We start from the raw sequence: 21,764 nt of genomic DNA on the forward strand, positions 1-21,764 counted from the left end.
GGACTATAACCAAATCTCCGAGTCTTGTGTGACTTCTGACCCGGTCAAACCCCAGTCCAACACTGGCACCTTGGCATTGTGTTTTATATTGGAGCATGTTCCACACAGTTTTACCACCCTTCGGGTGGAATTCCACGTCCTTGCCCCGACACCATTGGTGAAGCCAGGGAAGGCAGAAACGGGATTTAATCAGGTGGGGCTGGGGGGTGGGATTTAATCAGGTGGGGCTGGGGGGTGGCATTTAATCAGGTGCGGCTGGGGCGTGGGATTTAATCAGGTGGGGCTGTGCATGGCAAGGTGCCCACCAGCGTTCTACCTCTGGCTAAGTATGGGGTGGGATGTTTTCCTGTGTAACTGAGAACATTAAGGGTGGGCCTCACCCCACTGTCGCTGGCATTCACTCAGCTGTGCATGGAAGAACCGCTCCATAAATCAGTAACAACTGCGAAACAAACGTCATTGAGTTCAGCTGTGGTGCTCCTGGGCTGTGGGGCGGAGAGGGGGTTCTGAGCCACAGACCCAGCATGGATTCAAGAGCTAAGAGACATATCTTCCCCTTTCTCCCAACACCCGAGCCCCCAACTCTTGCTCAGCCGGACATGTTACCCCCGCCCCGATCCACTGCACCTTAACTCTGCAGGTCTCCCATCCCACCTCCAATCACATGCTATTGGTTGCTTTGCTGACCCCAGGCCTTTGGTGAATGCAATTTTGGAAGACCCTACCAGTCCTAGTGACACTGCCTGTAATTCAGGGATGCCAGCCTCTGAGAGATTAACAGCTCTCGGGATAGATTGGCCAAAAGCACAAAATCCTTGAGCCTGTCCAAAATCCACACCATTGTAACTCAGGGGTAAGATTGCTCTTAAAGGGGACATCGCATACTGTACCCTGCCAAATTGTTTATCATGGAACACACTTGCGTAGATTGTATTTTCTTTTCCCTGAGAATAGCCTCAAAGCTGCAAAGTGACGAGACAATCTGAAATAACTCCTCCAAGGCCAGTAATCCTGTCACCAAATCACCATTTATTTACACATGGAGAGTCCTCGATACTGATTCAGCTTCCTCAGAGTCAGCTCTCAGAGTGAACAGAACCTCTGACACTCCTATTCATATCTGTCAGCCAGGGGTTCCCTGATTGGACCAGGTTAAGGTCACATTCCAAATATTGGAACGTCGGAGCAGATGCGATGTGCTGAAAAGGAAGGCTCGTATGAGGAAAATGGCCTTTTCACTCAGTTAGAAATGTGGGTATAGAATGCATCGCCTTAGTGGTGCAGGTTCAATACAGGCTTTCAAGAAGGGCACTAAATGGTTATTTTGGATAGAAATGGTGAGCAGGGATATTGGGAAAAGGCAAGAAATTAGCACTAGGGAATAGAGCCAGTGTGGGCAAGATAGGCTGAATGGCCTCCTTCTGTGCCATAATAATTCTGTGACCTTGAGATATTTTGCTATGATTTGGCTAAGTTTGAGGTGTTGTAAAAATTCTTCAAGCTGTTGTTGCATTGAAGCACCTGGGTTTCAGAAGAGATTTACCAGCATGTTGCTGGGTACGGAAGGTTTGCGTTATGAAGAAATGCTGGATAGGCTGGTACTTTTTCCAGTGGAGTGAAGGAGATTGAGAGGTGGCCGAATAGAAGTTTACAAAATAATGAGAGGTATATGATAGAGTTGATGGGTATTGATTTTTCCCTAAGATGGGGAGTTTCAAGACTAAGGGGCACATTTTTAAGGTGAGAGAAGAGAGATTTAACAAAGACGTAAGAGGCATTTGTTTTACACAGAGGGTGGTTCACGTGTGGAATGAACCTCCTGAGGAACTGGTGGATGTGAGCACAGTTACAATGTTTAAAAGACATTTGGATAGGAACGTAGATAGGAAAGGTTTGAAGGGATATGGACCAGGACCAGGCAGGTGGGATTAGTTAAGTTTGGTATTATGCTTGGCAATGACTGGTTGGGCCAGAGTTTGATTCCATTCTGTATGGCTCTATGGCTCTATAACATATTCTGAGGGAAAAGAGATTCAACATCACTACTGAGAGAGAGCCAATGGGAACTGCAGATGCTGGAGAATCCGAGATAACAAAGTGTGGAGCTGGATGAACGCAGCAGGCCAAGCAGCATCTTAGGAGCACAAAAGCTGATGTTTCGGGCCTAGACCCTTTTCTGCTCAGCTTTTGTGCTCCTAAGATGCTGCTTGGCCTGCTGTATTCATCCAGCTCCACACTTTGTTATCTCAACATCACTGCTATTGGGGTAAATATTAGCAGGAAATACAATGAGTAAAAATTATATCCATGCTCTCAACGCCGTGCACATCTTCCTCCTAGATTTCCCTTCATTGTACCCATTCTGACAGAAGTTGCTGTTAGCTGACAGACTGAATGGCGTCTTTCAATGCTGTGTCTTAGATGTTCCAAGTTCTACGACGACCAACTACGGAAGTAGTCACACTAAAATTGCATTGTCAATGCGAAACTAACTTGCTTTGCACCAGCATTGCCGGTTTAACATGTAAAAGACTGGCTCCAGAGCTAAGGACAACAATTTCTGTTCACTTATCTCAGGAAAGATGCATTGGCATCACAGTCAGTCCAGGGAAGGTTCACTCTAATTCACTGATACCACTTATGGAGGGACTTGCTTCTGAGGAGAGGTTGTGTCGGTTAGACTTGTGCTCACTGGAGTTTAGAAAATGAGGGGCGACATTATCGAAATGCATGTTATTCTTAAGGAACTTTACTGGGTAAATGTGGAAATGTTGCGTCTTCTTATGAGAGAATCCAGCTCCAGAAAGCATCATCTCAGAATGAGGGGTGACCCATTTGAAAGAGAGGGGAGGAGGAGTTTTTTTCTCTGAGGGTAGTCAATCTTTGGAATTCTTAACCATGGGGTACTGGTGAGGCTGGGCTACTGAATATATTCATGGCTGAGAGAGACAGGGAGTCAGGGCAACATGATAGCCTCGTGATATTATCGCTGGACTGTTAATCCACAGACCTAAATAATGTTCTGGGAACCAGGATTCAAATCCTACCGTGGTAGACGGATTAAAAATCCACTACTAAGGGTCTAATGACGACCATGAATCCATTATCGATTGTCAGGAAAACCCATCTGGTTCACTAATCTCCTTGAGGGAAGGAAACTGCCATCCTTACCTGGTCTTTGGCTACATGTGACTCCGGACTAACAAAAATGTGGTTGACTCTTAGCTGCCCTCTGGGCAATTAGGGATGGGCAATAAATGCTGCCTGGCCAGTGACATCCTCATCCCGTGAATGAATAAATTTAAAAACAAAAATCAGTAATGGAACCAAGGGTTGTGGGGAAAAATGGATTAGCAGATCAACCATGATTTCATTGAATGGCAGGGCAGACTTTGTAGAGTCCCTACAGCATGGAAACAGGCCATTAGGTCCAACGAGTCCACACTGCACCTCCAGGCTCATCCCCTTTCCCTGTAACCCTACATTTCCCATGGATCCACCTAACTTACACACCGCAGACAATTTAGCATGGCCAAACCACCTCACCTGCACATCTTTGGACTATGCAGGATTTGAGAGAATATTTGTAGCTCGGGTGTTGCTATAAATGCTGGTGTGTATGCCAAGCTGGGAGGTTTGATAGCAGACATTTTGTCCCCTTCCCAGGTGACATCCTCAGTGCTGTGCAGCCTCCTGTGAAGCACTGTTTTGTGCCAGTTGAACTGTGGGAGGAAACTGGAGCGCCCAGCAGAAATCCATGCAGACACAAGGAGGACGAAACTTCACACAGACAGTTGCCCAAGGATGGATTTGAACCCAGGTCCCTGGTATTGTGAGGCAGCAGTGCTAACCGTTGAGACACCCTAACAGGATCAATAGCCTACTTCTTCTCCTTTGGTCACTATCGACAGCACATGAGGCCACAACTAAAGGACACAGTTTTAAAATTAGGAGTCATCCTTTTAAGCATAGAGGGGATTTCTTTTCTCTCTCTCAGAGAGCTGTGCAATCTGAGATCTCTCTGCCTCAGAAGACGGTGGAGATAGGATCATTGAATATTTCTAACATTCTAATATTTCTAAGTAGATAAGATGCTTGTCAGGCAACGGAATCATGGACTATCAGGAGCAGATTGGAATGTGGCATTCAAAATATAAACGGATCAGCCATAATCTTATTGAATGGGGATATAGACTTCATGGGGCAAATGGTCTATCTTTGCTGCTATATCATATGAATTAAGAGGGTATCCCTAAGGGAACAAAGTCTTACTCCAGAAACACATTCCAAGTGAGCGGCACGGTGGCTCAGTGGTTAGCACTGGAGCCTCACAGTGCCAGGGACACAGGTTCGATTCCAACCTCAGGCAACTGTCTGTGTGGAGTTTCCATGTTCTCTCCGTGCCTGCGTGGGCTTCCTCCGGGTGCTCCGGTTTCCTCCCACATTCAAAAATGTGCAGGCTAGGTGGATCGGCCATACTAAATTGTCCATAGTGCTCAGGGGTGTGTGGGTTATAGGGGGGATGGGTCTGGGTGGGATGCTCCAAGGGGCGGTGTGGACTCGTTGAGCCGAAGGGCCTGTTTCCACACTGTAGGTAATCTAATCTAAAGAAAAGTATAAGTTCAGTGCCAAGTCATTTCCCGTGTTGTCTGTCTGGATTGATGAATTAAACAGCATCTGCTACATTGTAAAACTGCAAACAAATGTGATATTAGTGACAATGTATTTCACCAGTGGTACTTGTAAGTCCAGCCAATTAATAAATGATGAGCTGCAAATCTCTGGTGTAAATTATACTGCAATTTGCTATCACAATTCCCAATCATTTACACCCTTTTTTTGTTGGCATGTCATAACCGAAATTGGACTGAATGTGTCATGAATATTTGAACATTCAGTAATAGAAAAATCAGTATAGATCAGGAACATGCAAACCATTGCGTGCCTGCATTAGAACTTATACCGCATGGTGCTGGTCCACTATAATCCCATTTACTGACTGTTTGACATTTTTTTCTTTTCCAAGTGGTTATCAAATTCCCTCTTAAATATTGTCTTGGCTTTAACAGCTACTTAAGATAATCCAGTTCACATTGTTACAGCTGTGTTTCAATGTGTTTCATTTATATGAGAATTGTCCTTCAGAATTCATTGACGTTATGTGAGCTACACACTGCCCTATTAAAAATCTGGCAGAAATGGTTAAAACAGACAAAATGCAATCACAAAACAAGGATGATTGCTGACAAGAAGGTAATGTTGCAAAAGCATTTTGCCTCGCAATCATCAGGGTAAACACGAAAATGCCAAAATTCAAATGATCACTACAATTTATACAACATGATACAAGGGTGTCAAGCAACTCTGATTGGTTGAAGTGCGATCATGGAGGAGCCGACTGAGGATCACAGTCTCCCTGAGCTTCCGGGTTACTCAAAAAAAGTCTTGAACATATTCCTTTTAATCGTATCATCTCTACAATGTTGAAACAGGCCCTTTGGCCCAACAAGCCCACACCAACCCTCACAGCATCCCAGCCAGACCCATCTTCGAGTAATCCAATGAATCTACACGTCCCTGAACACTTTGGGCAATTTAGCATGGCCAATCCACCTAATCTGCACATTTGTCGACTGTGGGAAGAAACTGGAACACCCAGAGGAAACACGAAACACACACACACACACACACACACGGACAATGTGAAAACTCCACACTGACAGTCACCCGAGGCTGGAAGTGAACCCAGCTCCCTGGCGCCGAGAGGCAGCAGTGCTTACCACTGAGCCACCCGTGCCGCCCTTGTTTGCAGAAAACAGATCTGTTTATTTTAGCTCATTTGAGAAATGTGGGTGTCACTGACTGAGCCCAGCATTTATTGCCTGTCCCTAGTTGCCCCTTGAGAAGGTGATGGTAAGCATGCCTTCTTGAACTACTGCAGTCCACCTATGGGTTGTCCCACAATGCCATTAGGGCCTTGCCAGTGTCTCGGTCAATGCCAGGTGATCCATCCAGTTTCATAGAACATAGAACATAGAACATTACAGCACAGTACAGGCCCTTCGGCCCTCGATGTTGTGCCTAGCTGTCATACCGATCTCAAGCCCATCTAACCTACACTATTCCATGTACGTCCATATGCTTATCCAATGACGCCTTAAATGTACCTAAAGTTGGCGAATCTACTACCGTTGCAGGTAAAGCTAAAACACTGTATGCCTTCTTAACAGCCCTGTCAACCTGGGTGGCAACTTTCAAGGATCTGTGTACATGGACACCGAGATCTCTCTGCTCATCTACACTACCAAGAATCTTACCATTAGCCCTGTACTTTGCCTTCCGGTTAGTCCTACCAAAGTGCATCACCTCACACTTGGCTGCATTAAACTCCATTTGCCACCTCTCAGCCCAGCTCTGCAGCTTATCTATGTCTCTCTGCAACCTACAGCATCCTTCATCACTATCCACAACTCCACCGACCTTAGTGTCGTCTGCAAATTTACTAACCCATCCTTCTATGCCCTCATCCAGGTCATTTATAAAAATGGCAAACAGCAGTGGACCCAACACCGACCCTTGCGGTACACCACTAGTAACTGGTCTCCAGGATGAACATTTCCCATCAACTACCACCCTCTGTCTTCTTTCAGCAAGCCAATTTCCGATCCACACTGCTATATCTCCCACAATTCCATTCCTCCGCATTTTATACAATAGCCTATTGTGGGGAACCTTATCGAACACCTTGCTGAAATCCATATACCCCACATCAACCGGTTTACTCTCATCTACCTGTTTGGTCACCTTCTCAAAGAACTCAGTAAGGTTTGTGAGGCACGACCTTCCCTTCACAAAACCGTGCTGACTATCCCTAATCAATTTATTCTTTTCTAGATGATTATAAATCCTATCCCTTATAACCTTTTCCAACACTTTACCAACAACTGAGGTAAGGCTCACTGGTCTATAATTACCAGGGTTGACTCTACTCCCCTTCTTGAACAGGGGAACATGCGCTATCCTCCAGTCATCTGGCACTATTCCTGTAGACAATGATGAGTTAAAGATCATTGCCAAAGGCTCGGCAATCTCCTCCCTGGCTTCCCAGAGGATCCGAGGATAAATCCCATCCAGCCCAGGGAACTTATCTATCTTCACACTCTGTAGGATTTCTAATACCTCTTCCTTGTGAACCTCAATCCCACCTAGTCTAGTAGCCCGTATCTCAGTATTCTCCTCGACAACATTGTCGTTTTCTAGAGTGAATACTGTTGAAAAATATTCATTTAGCACTTCCCCTATCTCATCTGACTCCACACACAACTTACCACTACTATCCTTGATTGGCCCTAATCTTACTTTCGTCATTCTTTTATTCCTTAAGTACCTATAGAAAGCTTTAGGGTTTACCCTGATCCTATCCGCCAACAACTTCTCATGTCTCCTCCTGGCTCTTCTGAGCTCTCTCTTTAGGTCTTTCCTGGCTACCTCGTAGCCCTCAAGTGCCCTAACTGAGCCTTCACACCTCATCCTAACATAAGCTGCCTTCTTCCTCTTGACCAGAGATTCCACCTCCTTCGTAAACCACGGCTCCCACACTCTACAGCTTCCTCCCTGCCTGACAGGTACATACTTATCTAGGACACACAGGAGCTTTTCCTTAAATAAGCTCCACATTTCTAATGTGCCCATCCCCTGCAGTTTCCTTCCCCATTCTATGCTCCCTAAATTTTGCCTAATCTCATCGTAATTGCCTTTCCCCCAGCTATAACTCTTGCCCAGTGGTATATACCTATCCCTTTCCATCACTAAAGTAAACATAACAGAATTGTGATCGCTATCACAAAAGTGCCATTTCTTTGAGACTTTGTGGTGATTAGTACAACTGAATGGCTTGCTAGGCCATTTTAGAGGGCAACTGAGAGGCAGCCACATTGCTGTGGGTCTGGAGTCACATGTAGGTCAGACCAAGTAAGGAAGGCAGTTTCCTTCCCTAAAGGACATTAGTGAACCAAATGGGAATTTCCAATAATTGACATTGGATTCATGATCATCATTTAGATTCTTAAATTCCATATTTTTTTAAATATTGTATCAAATTTCACCATCTGCTTTGGCAAGATTCAAACACAGAACATTAAGTTTCTGGATTAATAATTTAGCAATAATACTGCTGGGCCATCACTTCCCCCATGCATGAATGTTTCTAGTGAGTATAAATGAGCCACAGTACGAGCTCAATGGATTATCATAATTTGAGTTTTGGTGCACCTGATCGAGTTGGAGAGGATTACAGCATGGGAACAGGCCCTTCGGCCCAATTTGTCCATGCCATCCAGTTTTCACAATTAATCTAGTCCCACCTGCCTGGGTAGCACACTCCAGATTGTTCAACTGGTTCTTGTGTTTCTCCCAAATGAGTTCCAAATGAAAGCTTTGGCAACATCCTTCTCTTTTCAACAATATTCAAGGTCCAACTGAACAAAATAATGGCATTTTCCTTTTGAACATTTGGAGATGATTTCCCTGAAACTTTCACATCACAATTGCTGACTGTGCCTTCAGTGACTTGGTCGGGGGATTTGAGATTCTCCTCCTCAATTTGAAGCTTCTCTCACCTCACTTCGAACCTGCCTTAAAACATGCCTTTTGAATGAGCCTGTGGTCACCTGTCCCAGTGTCTCTCTGAATGAGATCAGTTAAACTATGTCTGTTAACCCTGTGGGATGTTTCACATTTAGGTGCTATATAAATGCGTGTTCTCGTTGTTGCTTTTATTGCTGCAGAAGGGAAGAGAACGTAAAGATTTGCACTGATTCAAATCATCCCGGACTCTAGCTCAGCTCTAAAGGTAGCCATGCCTTTAACTTGCCCAATCCCTGCTCTCTAGAAATCCTGCCCCAATGAACCTTTCACAACCTCCAGACGGCTCAGTGTGCTAATGCTGAAAATAAGTTAGAGGCTTCAGTACATCTCAGTCCATGGTTCTGCATACCAACAAACAGGTGATGTGGATCACAGCCCGGGAACAGTCATAGAGGAAGACAATGTCAAGATGATTTAATTTCCTCGGCTGATAATGAATACACCTTTCACTACATTCATAATGTCATACGGATCAGAAACTGACTCTTTGGTCCAACCAGTCCATGCCGAACATAATCCCAAACTAAACTGGTCCCACCTGCCTGCACTGTCCCCTTATCACTCCTAATTTTTTTTTATTCACATGCTTATCCCGATGTCTTTTAAACATTGTAACTGTATTCACATCCACCACTACCTCTGGAAGTTCATTCCACACACCAACCTCTCTCTGTGTAAAAAGGTTGGCCCTCATCTCCTTTTCAAATCTTTCTCCTCCCAGCTTAAAAAATATGCCCCCTAGTCTTAAAATCCACCACCCTAGGGAAATGACACCTGCCATTCATCCTATCTATGCCCCTTATAGTTCTATAAACCGATATAAGGTCATGCCTAAACCTCTTATGCTCCAATGAAAAAAGCCTATCCAGCCTCTCCCTACAACTCAAACTCTCCATTCCTGGCAACATCCTGGTAAATCTTTTCTGAACATTCTCCAGCTTACTAATATCTTTAGTACAATACAGCAACCATAACTGAACACAGTACAACCTCAACATGACATCCCAACTCCTATACTCAAAGGTCTGAGCAATGAAGGCAAATATGCTTTGCACCTTCCTAACGCCCTGTCTACCTATATTGCTAACTTCAAAGAGCTATGTACCTGAACCTCTAGGCACTGCCCAAGACCCTCTGTATCCGAGTGAGTTGTGATCTCTGACAACTGTCAGCCATGGTTCCACTTAGAGCTGTTTCCTCTCTGTAAGAAGGTTATGATTTCAACGTTCCCCTTTTACAAATGCACTGGGCAAACGATTCAAATTTTCCTTTTTAATTTGTTCACATTTGTGGGCGGCACGGTGGCTCAGTGGTTAGCACTGGGCCCTCACAGCGCCAGGGACCCAGGTTCGATTCCAGCATCAGGTAACGTTTTGCATGTTCTCCCCGTGTCTGCGTGGGTTTCCTCCGGGTGCTCCAGTTTCCTCCCACAGTCCAAAGATGTGCAGTCCAGGTGGATCGGCCATGCTAAATTGCCCGTAGTGTTCAGGGGTGTGTGGGTTATAGGGGGATGGGTCTGGGTGGGATGCTTCAAGGGCCAGTGTGGACTTGTTGGGCCAAAGGGCCTGTTTCCACACTGTAGAGAATCTAATCTAAACAGGATGCATGCATTCCAGGAGAGGACTATATTTATTGTCCATCTCTAGTGGGTCTGTAGAAAGTGATGAGGCTCCTTCTTTATGATGTGGCAGTGCCAGTGTTGGACTGGGGGTGGACATGAAATCGCGGCAACTCCAGGTTATAGTCCAACAGGTTTATTTGAAGACATAAGCTTCCAGAGCCTCCCTCCTTCTTCAGGTGTTAGTGAGGTGGTATCAGACACAGAATGTATAAATAAAAGATCAATGGTGTGACCCTTTGATCTTTCACTTATAAATTCTGCATCTGATACTACCTCACTAACATGTGAAAAAGGAGCAGTGCTTTGAAAGCCTGTGTTTCCAGATAAACCTGCTGGACTAAAACCTGGTGTCATGTGATTTCTGACCTGGTCCACCTTCTTTAGCCACTGGAATCTGTGTGCTATAGGCAGACCCACAATACCTTAGTGAGGGAGTTCCAGCGACACTTAAGGAATGGCAATATATTTCCAAGTCAGGATGGTGAAGGGGACATTCCCTTTCACCTGCGGCCCTTGTCCTCCCATGGGGAAGAGATGGCAGGTTTGGAAGGTGATGTTGAAGCGGGCTTGGTGAATCAGCAGCGCAGTGTGTGATGGCACAATTTGCTGCCAACAAAGGTAGGTGCTGGAGGGACTGAAGTGGTGGATCAGAGTGTCAGTCAAGGAGGTGGCTTTGTCCTGGATACTGAGAGAGTGCCATGATGAGATATCATCATTGATGGGATATCAAACTGACATCCCAAACTGAGCTGTCTTGCATGGATATAAAAGCCGTTACCAAAGGTCTTAAAGGCTTGACCAATCTTTATCCCTCAACTTAAACCACTGTAACTGATTATCTGGTCATTATCATGCTTCAGTTCATGGGAGCTTGCTGTGCCATATTGTTGACATGTTTCTTACATTACTATAGTAACTAAATTTGAAAGTTATTCATTGGTTATAATATGCTTTGGGACATGTTACAGTCATGAAACATTCTATAGAAATGCAAGCCATACAGACTAAACTTACCACTAAAGTTGATTACACCATCACATCATTGTAATAGCACATAGAACATAGAAAAGTACAGCACAGTACAGGCCCTTCGGCCCACGATGTTGTACCGTGGAATAATCCTAGTCCAAAAATAAAATAACCTAACCTACATTCCCTTCAGTTCACTGCTGTCCATGTGCATGTCCAGCAGTCGCTTAAATGTCACTAATGACTCCGCTTCCACGACTACCACTGGCAAACTATTCCATGTGCTCACAACTCTCTGGGTGAAGAACCTCCCTCTGACGTCTCCTCTATACCTTCCTCCTAAGACTTTAAAACTATGACCTCTCGTGGCAGTCAATCCTGCCCTGCCCTCGTAAGACAAGCCCTCCAGTCCAGGCAGCATCCTGGTAAACCTCCTTTGCACCCTCTCCAAAGCCTCCATATCTTTCCTATAATAGGGCGACCAGAACTGGACACAATATTCCAAGTGTGGTCTCACCAGGGTTTTGTAGAGCTGCAGCATAACCTTGCGGCTCTTAAACTCAATCCCCTTGTTAATAAAAGCCAAAACACCATATGCTTGCTCAACAACCTTATCCACTTGGGTGGCAACTTTGAGGGAGCTATGCACTTGAAAACCAAGATACCGCTGTTCCTCCACACTGCCGAGAATCCTGCCTTTAATCCTATATTCAGCATTTAAGTTCGACCTTTCAAAATGCATCACTTCGCATTTATCCAGGTTGAACTCCATCTGCCATTTCTCAGCCCAGCTCTGCATTCTGTCAATAAATAATATTTCAATGTTTCAGAACTGTGCATAGATTACATTAATTTCTGTGTCTAACTGGTTTTATTTGACAGTTCTCTTCATTAACTTCTACCATTTTGAAAACTGGGAGAACTCAGAAATTGTAAATCAGAAACAGAAATTGCCGGAAAAGTTCAGCAGGTCTGGCAGCATCTGTGGAGAGAAATCAGAGTTAAGGTTTTGGCCCGAGTGACCCTTCCTCGGAACCCTCTGATTTCTCACCATGGATGCTGCGAGGCTTGCTGAGCTTTTCTGGTAATTTCTGTTTTTAATTCTACCATTGTGTTTGCCTTTCTCACACTCCACACCCAGGCAGAACTAATCCAGTAGAGTGCGCATAGATTCATTCCCAGACTCACATCCTCAAACACAGAATAATCCAACTTTACAATTGTCAATATCCTGGCTACCATTTTGCCAGGGATTTGGTCTAAGGCCAGGAAGAATCCCTTAGCACTCCTCAGCTGTCTTCCTTTGACACACAGTAATTGGGAAGAATGGTGTAGCCTTTTCACCTGACAATCACCCAGGAGATAAGTAATTGCAGCACCTCTAATTTGCAGCTCTGTTTGTGCTGAGCGTTTAGGAATTATCTGGGCAGAAATGCTTCCCACTGCAGATCCTGCTGGTTTATAAAAAGGATTGTCATTATTTTGAAACAATTTGATAATACAATACTTTGGCACACAAAAAGATAAATGAAAAGTGTCATTGCTGCTAGTCAGCAAGTTAAACTGGGATGGGAGGGGGCTGCAAGTGGAGACATTTCAGTTAAACATCTGCCCAGTGAGTGCAGCTGAAGCATGAGAAATGCCTATATCTCTTTCTGAGCAAGCTCTGCATTGTCCAGAGATAGTGGGAACTGCTGATGCTGGAGAATCTGAGATAACAAGGTGTAGAGCTGGATGAACGCAGCAGGCCAAGCAGCATCAGAGGAGCAGGAAAGCTGACATTTCAGGTCTGGACCCTCTGAATAAGGGTCTAGACCCGAAACATCGGCTTTCCTGCTCCTCTGATGCTGCTTGGCCTGCTGCGTTCATCCAACTCTACACCTTTGTTATCTATGCATTGCCCAGAACAGCTTTGGATATCACTCTCAGCTGAGTCTTAAAATGATAGGTACAAGCTTTATTTGAGCTTGAGCTCTGAATCAAGACTGAAGCTTGAGTACAGTGCAATGGGAGTGCTGCATTTTCACCTCAATCAGGCATTACATTAAGCTCTGTTCAGATGGTCACTGAAGATCTCATACAACTGTTTGAACAGAATGGGGTTGGGGGTTTGCCTGGCTCTTGTTTTCAGCGGCAGCAGCGCGAGCCAGAGTGCCGACAGGAAGGTAACGCGGTTTTTGTTTCTCCCTGTATAAAAACTTACCTCGTTCAGCAAGCAGCCCTATTGTTTTCAGCGGTGGGTGTGTGGAGAGAATGTGAGCCAGGAAGAAACAGATAAATTCGGGCACTGGCTAAACCCGAAACACTACACATGTAGTGTCTCCCACCCGTCCTCCTCCTCTAATCAAAAAAGACCGTGTGCAAGGGCAGTAACGTAAGGCTATTTTGTTATTCTTCTGGAAATCGGCAGTAGAGGGAATGGAAACTGGAGCAGTTGCATGCTCCTCTTGCGGGGTTTGGGAGGTAAGGGTCGCTGCAGGTGTCCTCTCTGACTTCATCTGCGAGAAGTGCACCCAACTCCAGCTCCTCAAAAACCAAGTTAGGGAACTGGAGCTGGAGCGGGATGAACTCCTGATCATTCGGGAGGCTGAGGGGGTGACAGGGAGGAGTTATAGGGAGGTAGCCACACCTAAAATACAGGAAAAAGGTAGCTGGGTGACTGTCAGGAGGGGCAAAGGGGATAGGCAGACAGTGCAGGGATTCCCTCAATAATAAGTATGCTGTTTTAGAACATAGAACATAGAACAGTACAGCACAGCAAGGCCCTTCAGCCCACAATGTTGGATACTGTTGCGGGGGACGGCCTACCAGGGGAAGGCCATAGCAACAGGTCTCTGGGCATTGAGCCTGGCCCTGTGGCAAAGAAGGAAGGGGTGGAGAATAGAGATCAACTGTAGTGGGGGATTCAATAGTAAGAGGCACAGACAGGTGATTCTGTGGATGTGACCAAGATGAACAGATGGTATGGTGCCTCCCAGGTGCCAGGGTCCATGAGGGGAAGGGTGAGCAACCAGCAATCATGGCACACATGGGTACCAATGACATCAGTAGAAAAAGGACAGAGCATGTGAAAAACGAGTACAGGGAGTTAGGTTGGAAGCTGAAGTCCAGGACAAACAGGGGAGTTATCTCTGGATTACTAACAGTGCCACATGATAGTGAGCTAAGAAATAGGGAGAGAGCGCAGCTAAACATGTAGGGCTGATGTAGGAGGCAGGGCTTCCATTTTGTGGATAATTGGAGCACATTCTGGGGAAGGTGGGACCTGTACAGTAAGGACCTGAACCAGAAGGGCACAAATATCCTGGGAGGAAGGTTTGTTCGAGCTGTACAGGATTGGTTAAACTAGATTGGCAGGGGGTGGGGAACCAGATTTGTAATTCAGAGGATGAGGTATTCAGCCTTCCAACAGACACAACAGGGAGAGAGGTTGTTAATAAAGAAATGCGGTCAATGGAGCTTAATTGTGGACACAGAGATGGTTTGAGGTGTGTGTACTTCAACGCTAGAAGTGTCAGCAATAAGGCGGATGAACTTAGAGCATGGGTCGGTACTTGGAACTACAATGTCGTGGCCATTACAGAAACTTGGGTAACTCAGGGAGAGGAATGATTGTTGAAAGTTCCGGGATTTAGATGCTTTAAAAGAAATAGGGAGGGTGGAAAAAGAGGCGGGGGAGCAGCATTGTTAGTCAGGGCTGGTATAGCAGCTACTGAAAGGCGGTTCGAGAATGATATGCCTACAGAGTCAGTTTGGGTTGAGGTGCGGAACAAGAAAGGAGCAGTCACTTTGTTGGGGTTTTTTACAGACCCCCTAATAGTTGCAGAGAGGTAGAGGAGCAGATTGGGAGGCAGATACTGGAAAGGTGCAGAAGTCACAGGGTTGTAGTCATGGGTGACTTCAGCTTTTGAAGTATTGATTGGAAACGTTTTAGTTGTAATAGTTTAGATGGAGTGGATTCTGTCCAGTGCGCTCAGGAAGGATTCCTGACACAGTATATAGATAGACCAACACGAGGAGAGGCCACTTTGCATTTGGTGCTTGGCAATGAACCGGGCCAAGTGTTAGACCTGTTGGTAGGAGAGCATTTCGGAGGGAGTGATCATAACGCTGTTTCTTTCACAATAGTTATGGATTAGACTAGGTACATACAGCAGGGTAAGGTTTACAATTGGGAGAAAGTTAATTTCAATTCACTTAGGCAAGAACTGGGTAACATAAATTGGAAGAGATGCTGTCAGGGAAGAGCACCACAAAAATGTGGAGATTGTTTAAGGAATGCATATTGCATGTGCTCGATATGTTAGTCCCTAGCAGGCAGGGAAGGTGCAGTCAAGTGAGGAAGCCATGGTTCTTGAGAGAGGTGGAACGACTGGTTAAGAGGAAGAAGGAGGCTTATACAAGGTTTAGGAAACAAAGAACGGAAAAGGCTCTAGAGGGATACAAGTTAGTCAGGAAGAAACTGAAGAAAGGGCTTAAGAGAGGTATAAAGGGGTATGAGAAAACCTTGGCTGATAGGATCAAGGAAAACTCCAAAGTTATTTACATGTATGTGCAGAGCAAGAGAATGACCAGAGAAAGGGTAGGGCCGATCAAGGATTGTAATGGGAATTTGTGCACGGAGCCTAAAGAGATAGGAGAGTTCCTTAATGAATACTGAATATTTACAATGAATAATGAATATTCACAACTGAGAGGGACTGAGTTGTAGAGGAGGACATTGTGAAACAGGCTGGTAGGCTAGAGGAGGTCGATGTTAGTAAAGAAGATGTGCGAGGAATTTTGAGGAACTTGAAGATAGATAAGTTCCTCGGGCCTGATTCTATGGGAAGCCAGGGAAGAGATCGCAGGGCCTTTGGTGATGATCTTTTCATCCTCACTGTCCACAGGTATAGTGCCGGAATATTGGAAAGAGGCAAACATCATTCCCCTGTTCAAAAAAGGGAACTGGGATAACCAAGGAAATTACAGACCAGTTAGTCTTATGTCACTGGTGGGCAAATTATTGGAAAGGGCTCTGAGAGACAGGATTTACGATCACTTGGAAAGGCACATTTTGATTAGTGATAGTCAGCATGGATTTGTGAGGGGTAGATCATGCCTCACAAACCCTAATGAATTCGTTGAAGAGGTGACCAAACATGTGGATGAAGGTTGAGCAGTGGATGTGGTATACATGGATTTAAGTAAGGTGTTTGATAAATTTCCCCATGGTATGTTCATGCAGCAGGTACAGAGGCATGGGTTAGGGGGAAATGTGGCAGATTGGATTCAAAATTGGCTGGCCCTTTATGGACTGAAAAAATTCAACATGGTGCTCAGTTATGAGTGATGTACCACAGGGATCTGTTCTGGGTCCTCAAGGAGTGGAAGGGTGGCTTAGCAAGTTCACAAACAATACGAAGGTGGGTTGCGTTGTCAACGGTGTGGAGGGCTGTTCTAGGTTACGAAGGGACATTGATAGGATGCAGAGCTGGGCTGAGAAGTGGCAGATGGAGTTTAACCCTGAAAGGTGATTCATTTTAGAAGGACAAACTTGAAAGCAGAATTCAGGGTTAACAGAAAGACTCTTGGCAGTGTGGAGGAGCAGAGGGATCTTGGGGTTCATGTTCACAGTTTCCTGAAAGCTGCCACCCAGGTGGATAGAGTTGTTATGAGGGCATATGGTGTGTTAGCTTTCATTAATGGAGGGATTGAGTTCAAGAGCCGTGAAGTTATGCTCCAGCTGTACAAAAGCCTGGATCGGTCACATCTGGAGTATTGAGTCCACTTCTGGTCACCTCATTGCAGGAAAGATGTGGAAGCATTGGAAAAGGTGCAGAGAAGATTTACCAGGATGTTGCCTGGAATGGAGCGAAGGTTTTACGAGGAAAGGTTGAGAGAGCTAGGGCTTTTCTCTTTAGAACAATGAAGGATGAGAGGTGACTTGATAGTGGTGAACCAAATGATCAGAGGTATGGATAGAGTGGACACTCAGAGGCTTTTTCATAGGATGAAGGTAGCTATTGTGAGGGGGCATAGTTTTAAAGTGAAAGGAGGTAGATATCGGGGAGAGGTCAGATGTAGATTCTTTACTCGAGCGTGGTCGGGGTGTGGAATGCATTGCCGGAGAGGGTAGTGGAGTTGGCCTCATTATGAGCATTTAAGCGGCTATTAGATAGGCATAATGATGATAGTATGAGGTAGAGGTGGAGGTTAGATAGGCCTTACGTTTAGTATAAAAGTTCGGCACAACATCACGGGCTGAAGGGCCTGTACTGTGCTGTACTGTTCCATGTTCTATATCTATCCTTCAACCATGCAGGACAAAGCATCCCACCAGAATGGCACCCCCTCCACCTTCTCCACCACTCGGGCGCAATGGCAGCAGTGTCTGTAAACTGGGAAATAGGAACAGGAGTAGTCATTCAGGCTACCAGCCTGCTTTCCTGTTCAGTTAGATTTGCCTCATTGCCATTTTCCTATACCATCTACCCATCCCTTAACGTCCATTTCTATCCTCCAAGCTGCTGAATGATTGAGTTAGCACAGCCCTCTGGAGTATAGAATCCAGAGATTCACTATCCTCTGAGTAAAGAAATTCCTCATCATGCCAGCCTTAAACAACCTGTACTTTGTTCTGAGATGAAGGCCTTTGGTTCAGCAGCTGGAGGAAGCCCCATCTGGCACACCCTGTGATAATTTTATTAGTCTCAATGAACTCACCTTCCATTCTTCAAAACTCTAAAGAATACAGACGTAGTTTTGATAATCTCTCCTTATAAAAGAATCACACCATCCCAGGGATTACTCTGGAGAACCTCCATTGTACTCGGTCTGAGGCAATTATAGTCTTTCGTGGGGAACAGTGAAGCAGCAACAGTTGACAGCGAGAGCGAGCTGGGAAGGCAGCAATGGCAGTGAGAGTGGGCCTGTCACATGGTGATGGCAGTGAAAGTGGGCCTGTCACATGGCAGTGAGAGTGGGGCTGTCACATGGCAGTGAGAGTGGGGCTGTCACATGGCAGTGAGAGTGGGGCTGTCACATGGTGATGGCAGTGAGAGTGGGCCTGTCACATGGCGATGGTGCTGACAGTGGGCCTGTCACATGGCAACAGCAGCAGCCTCCTGGCTGTCGTAGCAATTGGAGCGGTGACTGCACTATTGTGGAGGTAGGACTTGGGGCTCTGAGATGTGGACTTTTCTTTCTTCCTTGGTGACCTTTTGGTTCTGTTATAAGTTTTAATTCTGTTTGTGTAACTGAGTGGGCACTAATTAATGGTGACTTTGTACACTTTTTGCTGTGCTTATGTCTTCATATACTTCGTGAATGTGACAAATACATAAATTTAAATCTGAATCTAAATCAAAGCTGCACAGTTACTTTCGTACTTAGAGTCATCGGGTTGTACAACATGGAAACATACTTCTCAATCCAACTTGTTCACACTTCCTAAATAAATCTAGTCCCATTTGCCAGCGTTTGGCCTGTATCGCTCTAACCCAGTCCTATTCATGTTCCCATCCAGGTGCCTTTTAAATGCTGTAATTGTACCAGCCCCCACCGCTTCCTCTGGCAGCTCATTCCATACACACACCACCCTCTGTGTGAAGTTACCCCTAAGGTCCCTTTTAAATCTTTTCCACTCACCTTAAACCAATGCCCTCTAGTTTTGGGCTCCCCTAGAAATTCTCCCCCAATCTATCTCACCTTATAGAGGTTTATAAAATCACAAAGGGCATAGATAAGGTGAGTAGGCCTTTTTTCCTACAAATGGGGGAGTTCAAAACTGATGAGCACAGGTTTAAGGTGTAAGGTGTGGGGAGAAAGCCATAAAAAGGACCTGAGGGGCAACTATTTACACAGAGAGTGGTTCATTTGAGAATAAACTGCCCAAGCAAATGGTGGGTGTGGGTACAATTTCAACATTTAAAAGACATTCGGCTAAGTAGATGAATAGGAAAAGTTTGGAGGGATATGAACCAAATGCAAACAAATGGGACTAGTTCAGTTTGGGAAACTTGGTCAGTGTCAATAAGTTGGACTGAAGGGTCAGATTTTGTGCTGTATGACTCTGCCACTCCATGACTCCAGGAATACTTATGTGAATAATAGACTTTCCCCAATGGCTGACTATAAAATATCTTTTATGTCACATTCTGTTATTAGTCATCCTATTGCCATTCGTTGGAAACCAATATAATCTTCAACCATTCTGAAGCAAAAGAAGCTTGGCACCATCCAAAACTCCTTCAACATTCACTCACTCCACTACTGACAGTCAGTAGCAGCAGTGTGTACCACTTACAAGATGCAGTGCAGACATTTACCAGGCTCCTTACACAGCTTCCATCTACACAGCAACCACTTCCATCTGTAGGACAACAGCAGCAGATACATGAGAACACCACCACCTCCAAGCTCCTCACCGAGCCACTCACCATCCTGACTTGGAAACATATCACCATTCCTTCACCGTCGCTGGGTCCAAATCTTGGAGTTCTGTCCCTTGGAGCATTGTGGGCCAACCCACAACATATGGACTACAGTGGTTTAAACAGGCAGCTCACCATCACCTTCTTAAGTGGCAAGTAGGGACGGGCAATAAATACTAGTCCAGCCCACAGCACCCAATGAAAGGCATTTAAAAACAAAACAAAACCTCCAGATTTGTTGGCCACTGCCTCAAATCTCTTTGTGGGACTTCACTGCATACACAACAGCTGGTTAGATTTATTGACATTACAACAGTAATTACTCTTCAAAAAGTTATTTATTAAATGGGGTGGGTTGGTGAGTTGAGGGGGGGGCGCTGCTTAGGGCTGTCTTGAGAATGAGAAAGTTAAGATATAAATATTTGTTACAAGCTCTGCAACAATGAGAGGTTCGGAGGATGGTAGCCCTCCAGGTTGATCTATGTGAAGGGGAAGCAGGGAGATTAAAACTGCTGAGTATGTAAATTCATGAAAAATTGCTTAACAAAGAAACTCCAATACTGTGGAAAATGGAAGGGAGTGCTTGTATTGTAGATTTGACACAAAGATATGATATTAGAATAATTAACTAGGAACCCTAAACGCCAACAGTCTTCTCTTTGAATAAGTTCCAAAAAGGACCTACATAAAGCAAGCTGTTTTGTATTCCCTCGGTGCTTGTCACTTGTTTCCATTCAAAGTGGGTCAAGCCCTCCCAGTCGTTCCTTTCAACTCAATTCTTTGATTTAAGGGTTTGGTGAGATCACATGACATCTGGTCAATGGCTTAAAGGCCCCCCCTCTATCTGAAAGACCTGTACTGGGCACGATAATCAAGTTATGATCTGTTACCTTTTGGCTCTATTAAATCTTTTAATTCTGTTTTTTGTAACCAAGTTAGCACCAGTGAATGGCAAATTTGTGCATTTTTTGTTTTACATATGTATTCCTATTCTTTTATGTGTGACAAATAAATAAATAAATAAATACATTCAAAGCTGTAGGCTTAATACGGGAAAGTGGGACCAGTGTAGGTGTAGATATAATGGGCTGAAGGGCCTCTTTTGCGCTGGGAAATTATATGATTCAAAGGACATATTTGCTCGTAAAGCTCTTTCGCACATCCTGATATTATGGAGGAGGGAACAGAAACGCACATTCTCCTTCCTTTAGAAAACAACACTCCCATTTTTATTCTTACTTGTGATCCTTCACATTTGCCCCTGTTACGCCTTACTAGCAATTTCCATCGACTGCCATATTTGTTGGGTATTTAATTGTGAGAAGCAAACGTATCCATAAGATTTCAATTTCTACAGCTTGTCCTCACCACAGTTCCTTAAATTGACAAAAAAAAATAGGGATACTATTTGCCCCTGACTCTGGGCAACATCTGATCCCGGACTGGGGAGGTGAAAGGGCAGTCACAGAGCTTCCGCATAATCCATCAGATTCCCCTTTTGTGATATCTTGAATGAATATCAAAGACCACGTGCCAGTTGTAAACTTGGCAGCACCCGATCACGACACAAAGATTCACTTAATAAAACCGAAAGAACTGCGGATGCTATAAATCAGGAACAAAAACAAAGTTGCTGGAAAAGCTCAGCAGGTCTGGCATCATCTGTGGAGGGAAAAAAACAGAATTAACATTTCGGGTCCAGTAACTCTGTTTTCTCCTTCACAGATGCTGCCAGACGTGCTGGGCTTTTCCAGCAACTTTGTTTTTGTTGTTGTAGCTCAAAGATTTACTTTGTTTTCCATTTTGTTCTTGTTGCTTTCCTGTGAATTGGGTCACAGAGTTATACAGGTGTACAGCGCAGAAAAAGGGGCCTTAAACCCATTGAGTCTGAATCAGTTTAAAACAAGTGGCTAACTGTTCTAATCCCATTTTCCAGGACCTGGCCCATAGCCTTGTATGGCTTTCCAGGGGCACATCTAAATACTACTTCAATGGTATGAGGGTTTCTGCCTCTCCCACCCTCACAGGGCAGTGAGGTTCGGATTCCCACCAGCCTCTGGGTGACAAAGAAAATCCTCAAGAGCCAAGGGGGCATCGGCGGTAACAGTGAAGCC

General features: G+C 44.9%; 1 protein-coding gene across 3 annotated transcripts in view; it reads right to left on the reverse strand.

Annotated features, from left to right (window-relative positions):
- ttll7 (tubulin tyrosine ligase-like family, member 7) overlaps positions 1-21,764 on the reverse strand; it is a 283,625-nt gene that overhangs the window by 16,996 nt on the left and 244,865 nt on the right. The gene's annotated exons all lie outside the window — the stretch shown is intronic.

The sequence above is a fragment of the Stegostoma tigrinum genome, chromosome 8, assembly GCF_030684315.1.
Source record: "Stegostoma tigrinum isolate sSteTig4 chromosome 8, sSteTig4.hap1, whole genome shotgun sequence".
Classification (NCBI taxonomy): domain Eukaryota; kingdom Metazoa; phylum Chordata; class Chondrichthyes; order Orectolobiformes; family Stegostomatidae; genus Stegostoma; species Stegostoma tigrinum.